This window comes from Mastomys coucha, unplaced genomic scaffold (genome assembly GCF_008632895.1).
Source record: "Mastomys coucha isolate ucsf_1 unplaced genomic scaffold, UCSF_Mcou_1 pScaffold15, whole genome shotgun sequence".
Classification (NCBI taxonomy): domain Eukaryota; kingdom Metazoa; phylum Chordata; class Mammalia; order Rodentia; family Muridae; genus Mastomys; species Mastomys coucha.
Genome location: NW_022196897.1, coordinates 70,041,669 through 70,056,690, shown reverse-complemented (window position 1 = coordinate 70,056,690; position 15,022 = coordinate 70,041,669). Strand labels below are relative to the sequence as shown.

At 38.0% G+C, this 15,022-nt stretch overlaps 1 pseudogene; it reads right to left on the bottom strand.

The window, feature by feature from the left end:
• Window positions 1-12,314: 12,314 nt before the first annotated feature.
• LOC116091672 lies at window positions 12,315-13,094 on the bottom strand (annotated as a pseudogene).
• Between the last annotated feature and the right edge of the window lie 1,928 nt (window positions 13,095-15,022).

Here is a 15,022-nt window from a genome sequence, read left to right as displayed (position 1 = left end):
CAATTCTGGGTTAAAAATTTTGAAGATGGGTGGGTGGTCCCCTGCCTCCCCTGGAGACCACATTTATCTACTGGAGGTAGTCTCTCTGGTTCCATCTCCCCACAGTTGGGAATTTCAGCTAATATCATCCCTATTGAGTCCTGGTAGGTTCTCACATCCCAGGACTCTAGGACTTTCTAGAGGTTCCTCCTGCCCCCCAACCCCCAATGGCTGCATATTTTGATTCATTTTCCTGTCCCTCTAGGCATCCCTCCAATCTTCCCTGGTACCTGATCCTGTCCCTTCTTTCCCCTCCCTCCTCCCCTCTCCCACCCAATTTCCTCCTTCCCTCTGTCTCCCATGATTATTTTGTTCTTCTTCTGAGTTTCAGGTATCCATACTTGGGCCTTCCTTCTTATTAAGCTTCCTATGGTCTGTGAGTTGTATCATGGTATCAGTGAGTAATATACATATGCCATATGCATGCCCTTTTGAGTCTGGGTTACCTCACTCAGGATATTTTCTAGTTCCATCCATTTGCCTGCAAAATTCATTTCCTCATTTTTTTTTTTTTTTTTTTTTTTTTTTTTTTTTTTTTTTTTTTTTTTTTTTTTTTTTTTGGTTTTTTTTCGAGACAGGGTTTCTCTGTATAGCTCTGGCTGTCCTGGATCATTTCCTCATTTTTAATAGCTAAATCATATTCCATTGTGTAAATGAACCACATTTTCATTTATCAATTGTTGATGTTAGAGCCTGAGCCATTGGTGTTCTGTTCAGGAAATTTCCCCCTGTGCCAATGAATTCAAGGCTCTTTTCCACTTTCTCTTCTATTAGGTTCAGTGTATCTGATTTTATGTTGAAGTCCTTGATGCACTTGGATTTGAACTTTGTGCATGGTAAAAAACATGGATCAATTTGCATTCTTCTATATGCAGACCCCCAGTTAGACCAGCACTATTTGTTGAAGATGCTTTCTTTTCTCCATTGTATAGTTTTGTCTTCTTTGTCAAAGATCAAGTGTCCATAGGTATGTGGGTATATTTCTGGGTCTTCATTTCTATTCCATTGTTTGCACAACTTGAGGTCAGAGATGGTGATAGCCCCAGAAATGTTATAATTGTTCTTTACAGGATTTCTCAACTATGCAAATATAAAGATACATTATGAATTATATGATGGGCTTTATGGACCTGAAAGAACAGAGGCACCTGCACTAATGAGCCAGCTTTGTCAGAAAGATATTAAGTAAAAAGGTAAAGAGATTTAGGGAGTGGCTATCTTAGGGAAAGACCCCACCCTGCTAAGCTTTGTGTTTGCAGTTGAACAAGAATTAGTTTGACCTTTAATCTGGAGTGAACTACAATCCAGAAAGAGAGGGCATGCTTGTGATCCATATCTTCAGGCTGGAAGACGCAGGCTTTTGATCTGGATCTTGACTAGTGGCCATGAAAAACTTTGGCTCAGGTATGGTGGTACACACCTTTAATCCCAGCATTCAGGAGACAGAGTCAAGCAGTTCTCTGAGTTTAATGTCTGTCTACAGAGCAAGTTGTAGAACAGCCAAGCTTAGGTAGTGAAAGAGTTGTAAAACTCAAAGCTGGTGATAATGTAATAGAACAATGGCATCATGTTCCAGCTCCAGCAAGCAGTAGACCTTGGCAGCTTTGGCCATATGGCTCTGTCTTTAGAATCAAGGGGCTAAGGTTATAAAATGATAATTTGTGGATATCAAAAGGGAACCTGGTGTAAATGACTATATTGATATGCAATTCCTAAGGAAGTAGTTTATGCAAAGTAAAAGACTGGGCTTTGATCTGCAAGAGAGAGTTATCTCAAGCAGAGAGCAATCTTGAGCATAATACAGAACTAGCATCATTCATGTGCTCTGGGTGATTCTTCCTCCCACTCCCAAACACCCCTTCCTCAGGACCCTCTCTCAAACTGAGGCTGTACTTGGCAGGGTTTGATCCCCACTGCCATAGAATGGGGGTAGGGAAAAGATGTTACTGGTGTAAACTCTTTCCTCATATTGAGAACCAAGCCAAGAGGAACAGGAGAAATGTTATTGTCTATAATCATTCATATACTATTAAATCAATCTCTTAAGTATTATGAGTATAAAGTAACTAGTATCTTTACTAAATGTGGTAATCTTTATTTTTTATTTTGGACCTAGTATATTTCTTTTCCTTCTAAAAATTTTGGTTAGCAACTGAAACATTCTTTATTATTTTTGAGAAAATATAAAATATTATATTCCAAAGTTCAGCCCTTTGTAGTTATGATTGCTGAGGTAGCATTTTCTCTGTCCAATCACATTAGGGCAGTGACAGTCCTGTGATTGGACAGGAATAGAGAAGTGGAGCTAGAGTTGGAGAGGGAAAAAGGTCAGAGAGAGAGGAAGAGAAGGATTTTAATCATGAAGTCAGAGGATGATGAGGAGTCAGACCCCGTGTGGTTATACAACCAAGCAAAGATTTTTACAAAATAGATTAATTGGGTTAGAATATTGTCTTTATTATTTGGTTCTGAAATTATTGTATTGGTGTCTTGTAAATTGTGATCTTTTTATTATATAAACCTGATTGGCTATTAAGGCCTTAAGAGTCATACATTATGTACCGAGTTCTAAGCGTTAGATGAATGATTGTGGGGTTGTGTGAAGAATTGAATGTGAACGAGATGTTGCAAATAGCTGGGAGAAAATAACAAGAGCCCACCAGAACATGGTGATGCTTGACTGTACTGGCTAAAAAACCTGGCATGGTGGGAAAGGGAGTTTTCAGAGTGAATTAATTTTTTTTATTAATTCCCGCAACAGCCTATGGTCTCTTGTATCTGTCCAGTCAATTCCACAGTAACTGTTGTTATGTCAGAAGACAGATTATGGCATTTTTCTCTTAATTTAAATTATTATTTTGTTGGAAACAGTTTTGTTTCCCAAAGTTTAGTTGAAAATTCAAAACAACGAGACCGGTTTATAGGAATTTTATCTTCATTCTTGATCTGCATAGATGTTTGTATTTAAGCTTGAACTGCTAACTACTATCACTTTACTTTATGAGAATATTGATTCAATTCTTTTTCTCCAAATAGAATTAGAAAGGCTTTGAACACTTCAGAGAAAGCAACAATTAGGAATCTTTAAAAAACATACATTGTTTCTTATTTTTATGTTTATTTCATTTTATGCAGACAAATGATTTAAAATAATATGTCAACATATCAATAGTGATAATTATATCAAAAGAATTTATTATGTATTTATAAAGAACTGGCATGAAAGGCTTAAAGTTTCCAAGCAAAACAAAATGATAAAAGTTTAGACAGATCCATTGACTGAGTATAAGGTCCCCAGTGAAGGAGCTAGAGAAAGGACTCAAGGAGCTGAAGGGTTTGCAGCCCTTTAGGAGGAGCAACAATATGAACTAACTAGTACCCCCAGAGCTCCCAAGGACTAAACCACCAACCAAAGATTACACATGGGAGGACTCATGGCTCCAGCAGCATGCGGATAGCAGAGGATGGCCAAGCCGGTCATCAGTGGGAGGAGAGGACCTTGGCCCTGTGAAGGTCCTATGCCCCAGTGTAGGGGAATGCCAGGGCCAGTAAGCAGGAGGGGGCGGGATGGTGAGCAGGGGGATGGGGGAGGGAACAGTGGATTGTTCTAGTTTTTGCTTTTTTTTTATTTTTTTTCTTATTTTATTTTATTTTATTTTATTTTTTTTTTCTTTTTTGGAGGGGAACCTGGGAAAGGAGATATTGTAAATAAGAAAACATCTTAAAAAAAAAAAAGAAAAAATGTTTAGGCAGGACAACACCCAGAGAAAACTTCACTCCTAGGAGCTCTAACAAGCCTAGGATCAGAGGATCAGAGGTGAGAAGGACATAACATCTCTCCCAACACTGGGAGTAACTGGGACTAGTGAGACCCACACACACAGGAAGTCCCCAGCCCAGTGGCACAGGTTCTTTCCAGTTTGTCTGGGCTAGTGCTCTGATCAGATCTTGGGCACAAATTTTGCAGCGAGTCCCACAACACCCAGAGGAAGCTCCACTCCTGAGTGCTCTAAAGGGCCCAGGATCATAGGATCCCAGAGACCCCTTGACTCTGAGGAGTGCTGACACAAACAGGATCACATGTAGGACAGGCCCCAGTTAGATTTACCCAGTCTAGACTTAGCACTAGAGATAACCAGATGGTCTAAGGCAAGCATAAGAACAAAAGCAACAGAAACCAAGGTTACTTGGCATCATCAGAACCCAATTCTCCCACCATAGCAAGTCCTGGGCACACCATCACACTGGAAAAGCAAGATTCAGATATAAAATCACTTATCATGATGATGATACAGGACTTTAAGAAAGACATAAATAGCACCCTCAAAGAAACACAGGAGAACACAGGTAAACAGCTAGAAGCCCTTAAAGAGGAAACACAAAAATCCCTTAAAGAGCTCCAGGAAAACACAATCAAACAGGTGAAGGAAATGAACAAACCTATCCAGGATCTAAAAATGGAAATAGAAACAATAAAAAAAATCACAAAGGGAGACAACCCTGGAGAAAGAAAACTTAGGAAGGAGATCAGAAGTCATAGATGCAAGCATCATCAATAGAATACAAGAGATAGAAGAGAGACTCTTAGGGGCAGAAGATACCATAGAAAACATTGACACAACAGTCAAAGAAAATGCAAAAAGCAAAAACCCCTAATCCAAAAACATCCAGGAAATCCAGGGCACAATGAAAAGACCAACCTAAGGATAATAGGTATAGAAGAGAGTGAAGACTCCCAACTTAAAGGGCCAATAAATGAAGGATAATAGATGGAAAACACCAACATTAGGAGCAAAACTACATCCTAGAAGAAGCAAGAAAGTAATCTTTCAACAAATCCACACAAATCTAATTCCACCTCTAACAACAAAAACAACAGGAAGTAACATTTACCTTTTCTTAATATCTAACATTAAAATTAATATTACCAACATATCCTAATTGATTGAAATCCAAAAATATGAGGAATTAGAAGTTTGTTGATTGTCATCCAATGGTCTCTCTAATTTGGTAATTGAAGAAATAGGTCTAATATTATACAATCCATATACACTTTCTGCTTGTTTGTACATGACAGTGTCTTGCTGTGTACCACATAATGGTCTTGAAATCATGCTTCCCCTACCTCAGCCTCTCTAGTAGTAGTATTGTTTATTTGATGTTTTTACACTATACTATGATTTTCAGAACAGCTTACATATTTCAAAAGTATTTATACAGCTAAAAGAATTGTAGACAATTAACTTGGGAGGTGGCTTATAAGAGAACAACAAAAAGTAAGACTGAATGCTTTGCTTGACGTTTGTAACTATTTTGTATCAAATTTGAAGAAGAGGGCTTTATAAGTTACTCTTTCTCTGAGATGAATGCTTTTCAAAATCATCACAGCCAATGAACCAGACTCTTACCCTCACCTAATGTCTGTGCCAAGCAGAATCATTGTTCATTGAAACAGTTAGTGAATGATTTCATCTTAATACACACACAGTTTCTTAAATGAATGTTTCCTGTTCTCTGTGGACTGAGAATGATGACAATCACTCAAGTCAAATAGCTTTGACCATAGCAGGAAATCTGTATCCAAAAATTGTGCCTACAATTCATTCCTTGGCACAGCAGAACTGTCAACTCTCAGCTTAGCTACTAGGGAGGTAAAATCCTTTGGTTGATGTGAGGGTCATTGAAGTACAACCTTATTACAATGAACTCCAATGTCTAAAAATTGTTCTTATTTTGGGCTTGTTCCACAGCAAGAACCAAGATTTTAAGCTCTACTAAATACAAACAATCAAACAAACAAACAAAAAGACTTTATATATTTATGTTCATTTAAAAAATGCTAGTAATGATGTATTATTTTAAAATATACAGTTAATATGCTTGGAGCTATGTAAAATTTATACTGAGACAAATGTATGTATTTTCAGTATTGCTGTAGACAAGCATCTGCATAAGACTATTAAACTGATTGTTGTTTTATATCAAACAATTTTTATAATACTCATTTTTATTGTTATAATATTTAATAATTTTTAAAGAATATGACAAAATAAAAAAGCCTGAAAGGTATTACAGGCACTGAAGGGGGGTCCCTGAGGAGTTGGGGTATGAAAGGCAAACAAGAATGTGATGTATTAGGTCTTCTTTGAAGGTTTGATAAAACTCTGCACTAAACCCATCCGGTCCTGGGCTTTTTTTGGTTGGGAGACTATTAATGACTGTTTCTATTTCATTAGCAGATATGGGACTATTTAGATCGTTGATATGATCTTGATTTAACTTTGGTACCTGGTATATGTCTAGAAAATTGTCCATTTCATCCAATTTTTCCAGTTTTGTTCAGTATAGGCTTTTGTAGTAGGATCTCTTGATTTTTTGGATTTCCTCAGTGTCTGTTATGTCTCCTTTTCATTTTTGATCTTGTTAATTAGGATACTGTCTCTATGCCCTCTAGTTAGTCTGGCTAAGGGTTTATCTATTTTGTTGATTTTCTCAAAGAACCAGTTCCTGGTTTGGTTGATTCTTTGTATAGTTCTTTTTGTTTCTACTTGGTTGATTTCAGCCCTGAGTTTGATTATTTCCTGCCTTTGACTCTTCTTGGGTGAATTTACTTCTTTTTGTTCTAGCGCTTTCAGGTGTGCTGTCAAATTGCTAGTGTATGTGCTCTCCAGTTTCTTTTTGGAGGCACTTAAATCTATGAGTTTTCCTCTTAGGACCGCTTTCATTGTGTCTCATAAGTTTGGGTATGTTGTGGCTTCATTTTCATTAAACAGACATTTCATTCCTTCTTAAACGGGGGAACAAAATACCCATGGAAGGAGTTGCAGAGACTAACTATGGAGTAGAGACTGAAGGAAGGACAAGCCAGCCTAATATAGCTATCTCCTGAGAGGCTCTGACAGTAACTGACTAATACAGATGTAGAGGCTCACAGCTATCCATTGAACTTAGTACAGGGTCCCCAATGAAGGAGTTAAAGGAAGGACCCAAGGAGCTGAAGGGTTTGCAGCCCCTTAGGACAAACAACAATATGAACTAACTAGTACCCTTAGAGCTCCCAGGGACTCAACCACCAACCAAGGACTATACATGGTGGGACTGATTGTTTTGGCAGCATGTGTATAGTAGAGGATTGCAAAGCCGATCATCAATGGGAGGAGAGGCCCTTGGCCCTGTGAAGGTTCTGTGCTCCAGTGTAGGGGAATGCTAGGGCCAATAAATGGGAGAGGTTGGGGTGGCAAGCAGGGGGAGGGGGAGGCAACAGGGGTTTGTTCTTGTTATTTTTTGTTTGTTTGTTTGTTTGTTTTTTGGAGCAGAAACTGGGAAAGGAGAAATCATATGACATGTAAATAAAGAAAATATCTAATAAAAAAAAGAATGTGATGTAATTCTATCTACTTAAATTATGTTTTTAAATGTTAAATTCAGAAAAATTGAATTCATGTATCTTTTCTTATCATAATGCAATAAAACTTAAATCAATAAAAAAGTCAAAAAAACAAAAAACCCAATAAACCCTTATAAGATATCATAAAAAAATGTTTAGGCAGAGGTGCTGATTTGAGCACTATACATGTATAGTATTATGCACTATGCCCTTTGAGAATGTACAATTATCATGTGTTAATTCAAACAGCAAAATTAAAAAAAACTAGAAAATTCCAAAATATTTAAAAGTTTTACCAAGGGAAAACTTCAGTTTTCATTTAATACCCTCATTAAATTCAAAAGTAAGTAATTCCAAGGCATTTAATATAAATATATACTATGTTCAATACTCAATTTTGGAAAAATGGTTTCGTGTTAAAAGACATAAAATTATGAATTTGAGCATCTCTATTGCCATTACTTGAATAAAAATGTTTTATGATGAAAATGAGAGCGTGCATTTCTACCTGTGCCCATGTGATTGAAGGAGAAATGACATTTAGATGTAGATCAAATGTGAGGGAAATTTCAATTCTCTGCAGGTCAGAAAGAAAAGTCTTTCCCACTGGCTCAAAAACTCTAGACAGGAAACTTAAAAACGATTACATCTTTCCCCACAGTGATTGAACAGTCATGTAATTTCACTCTTACCTTATAAGGACACAAGTGAACCTCAGTTATACAATAGAAAAAATCGAAACTATTTAAGCCTCACATGTATCTATTTTGTCCTTCCACAGCCAGTGACATGCAATGCATTTCTTTTACAGCTATGGGGAAAAGAAAAATGTAATTTAGAATTTAATATCTATTCAATGTGATGTTTTACACAAAATATATTGTTAATTTGATTTCAATAATTTTTTTATGTAGACTTTATATAGCAAAATTCTTGAAGGTATTGGAAAGTACAGGAAAAAACTCCATTAATTAAGTAAAGGCTTAGGTAATCCAACACAGAATAAAACACATCCCCCCTAGTGAAATGTAGGCGTATAGTGAAGCCTCAGGAGGGAAGGGTTTGCTTTTCCTTTCTGTCCTTCTGCAAACTCTCTGACCTTGACAGCGGCTCATGAGACAGCCTCTGTCCCAATGGATACCTTCCCTGTGCTCAGAGGAAAGAGACACTCTTCCTTGAAGGCACAGGGCTGCTCAGACCAGTTTCTACATGGGCCTTGCTGTGTCCTCAGTTTACCACCCTTAGAACTTCTTATTTATCTTCTCCACAACTATTCATAAATTCTAAAATTCCCTGAATCAGTGCTGTGGAGGAACACGTGTCTAGGGCCAGATCATCTTTACATCTTTTCAGGAGGGTGGAGGCCTAGATGCTCTTTTTTTTTTTTTTTGTACCTTTAGGAGATAAATCTCTCCCCCAAAGAATCTTCTGATGCACTCTATTGGGTTGTTCTCCTTCCCTTCCTTTGCCTTGGGGTCCCTTCCATCCCCGTAGTCTCTGCTAATTGACATACCACTGCACATTGGCACACAGAGCTTGTGGGCAGCTCTTCCACAGCTTTGTTTATCTTACTTAGATTTTTCATTGGCATAAATTAATTTTAGAATACCCACATTACTACAAAATGTAACCTGAATTTGTTCACATTTCTTTCTCCACTATCTTTCTACTCCTAGGCAACCATTAATCTACTTTCTCTCTCCCTAGATATGCCTGTTCTGACTTGTTTTTAAAAATCGATCCAGATACTATTGCTTGACTTTTGTTGTCATGAGTGCTTCCCACTTAGCATGATGTAACTAAGGAACTACCATCTTTGTCATTGGTGAATAAGAGTCTATTGTTTTAGAAATTGTTACCCATGTATTAATTTCTGAGCCTTGGATTCTCTTTCTCTTTTGATATTAAGAATAATTCTATTGTGAACATCCATATTCTTCTTTTGGTGTTTGGAATGTTTACATTTCTTCAGGGCGTATATCTAAGGGGTATAATTTATTTCATGAAATGGTAACTTTGTGCTTAGCATTTTAAGAGCAATGAAATTGTTTTTCAAAAGAACTTATCCACTTTACACGTCAGCATGACTAGGATGTTTCCACTTTCCCAGCAGTCTCACCAGTGTTTGCTAACATCTGACTCCCTGATGATAGCCACCTTGTGGGTATAAGGTGCTGCTATCTCTGTGTGACTTTGTTTATCATTTCCTTAATTAACAATTTGTCTTTTCAAGCATTTTGTATACACTTGTTGGCCACTTGTGTGCTTTCTTTAGAGATATGTGTATTACGGCTTAATTCTTGAGTCTATATGACTATTCATATAGTCAATGGACCTTTGGGTGTGGAGAAAAGCCAAATTCACAGACACTTAGATAGGCACATAGACTAAATAATCTTAGAAAATAGTGATAGTTCAGGGAAAACAAATAAACCAAGAAAGTCCACTCTGATTTGTGTCCTTAGATAAACGGGAAGGCGCTTCTGCCATTCCAGGAGGAGGTGGACGAGCTGTGCAGGATGATTTGAGCAGCCACTCATCTAAGTACACAGCTCTAAAGACTTTCTACTGGTGGGGAGGACAGGGCTCCAAGAGCTGTAGCTGGGTGTGACAGAGGCTCAGAACTTTGATATGTGTCAACATATAAAAGTAGGTTCAAAATCTGTACCAGTGATAGCTTTTCCCTGGGGAGCAGGGGGAGTTGATGCTATAGCAGGTCATGCACAGCTTGTATTTTTGAATGTTTTCTTTAAAACATTTCTTTAGACATTTTCTTTAAAACATTTAAATGAGTGGTTTTATTTTCCTGTTCTTGAAATAGAAAAATACATTCAAATATTTTAAGCATGGCTTGGTTAAGATTATCAAATTTTTATGAAAGTGAATTCCATGCATGGTAAAGCATCTGATGTCAGTGAGGGCAGGAGTGAAGAATTAGCCTCTTTAACTAGTCAGGTAAGAACAGGAAGGCCAGGGTCCTGTGGGGACTGGATATCCACGAGACATTGTCTTCTTTCGAAGATGCTCTATACTGAACACAGTTATGAACAGCCACTGTTGCTGCCCTCCAGAATGCCTTCGTTTGCTACAATTCAGCCATTCATCATAGCCTTACAGCTAGAAATCGCCCAGTTGATAGAACCCAGGGACTGGCAGTCTACTTTCTCCAGTTGTAGTAAACCTGTCTGCTTATTATTTCCCAAGGAAGCAAAACAATTAAAAAACAGGAGCTTTGGAACAGCTTCCTCTTAATCACAAGTGGCCATTTTCATTCAAGCTTTCAAAGAATTTTCTACCTATAAGCCAACAGAAAGAGATTGTGGGGAAGAACAATGATTTCTTTTCTTTTCATCCACTGCACAATTAATAGACTTTTTCTCCTTTTTCCCCGCCTGGCATTATTGAGTGGACCATGGAGAAATAAAGAGAAGCTCAGTCAAATAAATAAGTTAGCTCTGAAGGGATTTTTCAACACTCGGTAATAGCTAGCCATTGTACTCAGCATAGCTGTCGCTACTGTGAATTTTTACTGCAGAGACTTAATAAGAGACAAAAACCCCTGACTTTGCTGAATAAAATGAATACTAACGACAGTCATCAATAAAAATAATAAAAGTGCTCATCATCTATGCACAATTACCTTATGTGTAACAACCATGATGAACATCATTAATATCTGTCTGCATTACAAGTTGTATTCGGGTCCAGTACTCACTTTGCCCAGGTTCTGTGGTTCTGTGGTTGAAAAACTAGATATGCTGTCACTTCTTCATAACCTCACTGTGTTGAGGATAGCTATCTAGGTCAAACATGCTTTCCTCTTCGAGTTCTAGTTTACCTACTTGTGCAGTAAACATAGTCACTAACTGTTCCTTGAGGACACATGGAGGTGAAGTGGGGTGTGGGTGAGGGTGGGGTGTGTGTGTGGTGTGATGGGGGTAAGGTGAGGTAGGAGTATGGGGATGAGGTAAGTGGGTTGGTGCGTGGGGGTGGGGAGCCTGTTTCCAGCCAGGTTACCATAAGCTCTGTAAGTATTCACATTCCCTTTAGCCTTTCTGATTTTTCCCTCAGATTGTGGACTCTTCAAGTTCACTCTGCTTCCTTACTTATTCATAATGCCCTCAACCATTTTCCTCTTATAAATTGCTTTGTTTCCCTTACAGCCTTCTCTCTTTGCTCCTCATCAAGGTTGCCCAGTGTAGGGGAGACTTCGTGTCTGAGTTGGCTCCCCTTCAAAGTCAATTTTTATGTCATAGGAGTTCCCAGCATCCTTGGCTTCATTTCCTCTCTTTTGTACTTGTATGTATTTAAAAATACACCCTCCTTAAAATCTATCAGATTTGTGTCTTAATATTTACATACTAACTTCACTGTCGACATTACAGAAGGTATGTGGGTTCCCTTGACTCTATGATGAGCAGGGTCTAACATGGGAGTATATCTCAGACTTCTGTCCTTTTCATGGGTTTTAGAGGAACATTCATCATACTGCTCAGAGTATGTCCCCCACACGTGCTTCACATATGCATCAACACCATGGCCTAGATCATTCATCGTGTTCTTACTCTCTTAGTTTATGTTTCCCACTGTGTTTTCTCTTTGCAGATAGAATCACTTTCTCTGGTTAACTCCATCATCTTGACTTCCTTCCTTTGAGTGTGTTCAGTTTTTTTCTTCAATGTAAGTCTCTCTCTGTTCTCTGCCATCTTCTTTCCCCCTCAGCTTCACTTCTTATTGTAAATCTTTTTTTTTCTAGTGTCCCCCACTATCTAGTGTGTTATTGGTAGTGAGTTGGTACAGATGACAGAGTTAGCATTCACAGATAACACCATACACCGAAGTCATGAGGGCAGCAAGAGTGATAGAAAAGAGCCTGGAGGCCTCATTTTCAAGGGCAAGTGGGTATATAGGGGACTGGAGTGTTGACCAGACAGGTGTAGACTAGTAAGTTTGGTCTGAGATGAAAGCTCACTGACTGTAGCCAGGACTTACCACTTGGGGTGTACTTTCCTTGACAAGAAGAGCACTTGGCTAGGGCTCTTGCTTATACTCCTCTTGGCCAGCCTTCAAGGTGTCCTTCCTGCCTCAAGCTTTTAGAGAAAAGACCTGCAGGGCTCAGCCATAGGAGAAAGTCAAGGCACATTTCTTCAGCAGCAGACACTTGTTGATAGCATTGAGGTTGATGGGTACCTCTTCCTCACTGTGCAGCTCCAGACAGGAATGTGATACCAGGAACTGCAAAGGGTACAGTGCAATGAGTCTCCCAAAAGTTGCTATGGTAATTTCTTCACTGGAAAATTTCTGAGTACAAACATGACCATGTACTTCAGCAAGGTCCTTCAAGGTAGATGGGATGGCCACTCAGAACCATGTACACAGCATCCAATACCTTTTTAGTTACATACTGACAGTTCTGCAAGTCAAGGTCTCCATCAGGGAGGCCTCAGCACTGGCATATTTATGATGGCAAGGGTTCATGGGGAGTGTTCCCAATCTTCAGCACACCATGCTGCTTGGTAAAGTCAACTCCATCTTTTTTGCATTGGGCATTGCATTCAGAGGGTTCATTCAGCCCCTGGGTGATGGTCTCACCGTTGGTTCATGGCAGAGGCACCACTTCCTTGTCTACTTTTATGCCATCATCATATTTGACAGTGCCAAAAGGTTGCAGTTATCTCCTAACTGACAAATCTTAATCTATATTTACTTCTAATCCTGGCATCATATACTTTTTTTTTAGAGTTACAGGACCTTAAAATGCAATTTACTTTGAATTTGAATTACTATATAATGTCTCTCCTCCATTTTGAATGTTTGTTTCCACTCTCCCCCACCCCCATTCTGTAGCTTTGGATCTTAGTTTCCTGCCTGCTCTATTATTTATGTTTTGGGCATTGTTATTATTATTATTTTTTTACCATATTGTTGATTTAATTTTGGGCTATATCTGGAGGTTATCTTTTTTGGTATTGATTTTACATGGGCCACCCCACTCTCATGTGGATTCTAGAATTTTAAGGCCATGGACCAATCATTTATGAGAATGAAGTTTGTCTGCACCCAAATCTCAGTGTCCACTCCTTCAAGAGCATCCAGCAGGAAGAAATCTAAATTAATGAGTGAAAATGTATTCAACAGCCATGTTTATATTACTCTTACCTTATAGGATGTAGCATATGAACGTTGATACATTATTTAAACTATGTGAACCTCAATATCTTCAGAAACTTGGACAATACAACCTCCCTTGCAGATCTTTGGGAAAACCAAGAGCAATGTGTAATCAGTCCTTTCATGTTCAAGATTTTTGCTCTATACTACAGGTCTCATGGAGCCTGAGACATTGTTCTCTCTTTTGACCTTCTTTCGTCCAAACAATTGTTATTTTCTAAGTCTCCGGTAAAGCCACACTTCAGAACCTCTTCGTTTCCTCTAAAGTTCTGTATTAACTACAGTTTTCTCATTCCAGGGCACCAACTTATCTTTTCTAAAATGCATCACTTAATTTTCTCTCCCAAGGCCCTTGATGGATGACTTTCTATATTTAGAAAGATATTTGAGAAAATGTTGTAAAAACATACCTATCACATTACCTCAAATCTATTATTTTATTCCTTTAGAAAGTATTTCAGAATTTGAGGGGATAATGAAGTTCTTGAGAAAATATTTAGTTATTATTTTTTTGCTTCAGTTAGTGATAAATGATTACATGAGCCTCCCTGGAAGCGGATAAAATTTAAAAGTAAAGAAACAAAGTAACTCCAGCAACATATATTTTGTGTTTCTTTAGACTGTGCTTGTATACACTATGGATTTTCCACAAATATTTATGTCATTGCATTGTCCTCAGAAGAGCTGACAGATGTTTTAGATAGAATCTCTGGATTATAAGCTGTACCAGGAAATAGTAACTTTTAAACAATAATTTAAAATAATAATTATTATCATATTTGTTAAATATATATTTAAGGATTTATTTTTTAACTTATGTGAATATTTGAGTATCTACATACATGTATGTGCATCATGTGCATGCCTGGTGCTCTTGAGGCTAGAAGATGGCATCAGATTCCCTGGAGCTGGAGTTATAGGTGGTTGTGAGCAACCATGTTGGGGCTAGGATTTGAACAAGTGTAGTAAGTGTTCTTAACCACTGAGGCATCTTTCCAGCCCCTAAACATTGAAGAGTACTATATTTATCTTAGAATATTCTAATTAACATCTTGGCAATCTGCTGGTGCTTATATTTTTTTCCTCAGAGAACTATAAGACATTAATTATGCAAAAATTTGAAGTATTTTTATTTTATTGGCTCTGTGGCATGTATCTATAGGGTATTTAAATTGCTTATTACATTTCCAAGTACCTGAGGATTCTTTCTGGTCTGTTTTGCTATAGTTTCTCATGGTCTCTGATAAGGAGGAAGACTTATTTGCATTGTTGACTTGATAATACAAATGTCTAGACCTGCGAGTCAACCCTATTCTTGTAAGGCTTGATTCCTCTTCAGACATTACTAAAAGAAGGGAAAAAACTTTGCTGTCTGCCATTTGCCTCTCTGTATGTTAAGAGGCATCCTAGCCCAACTCTGAAATT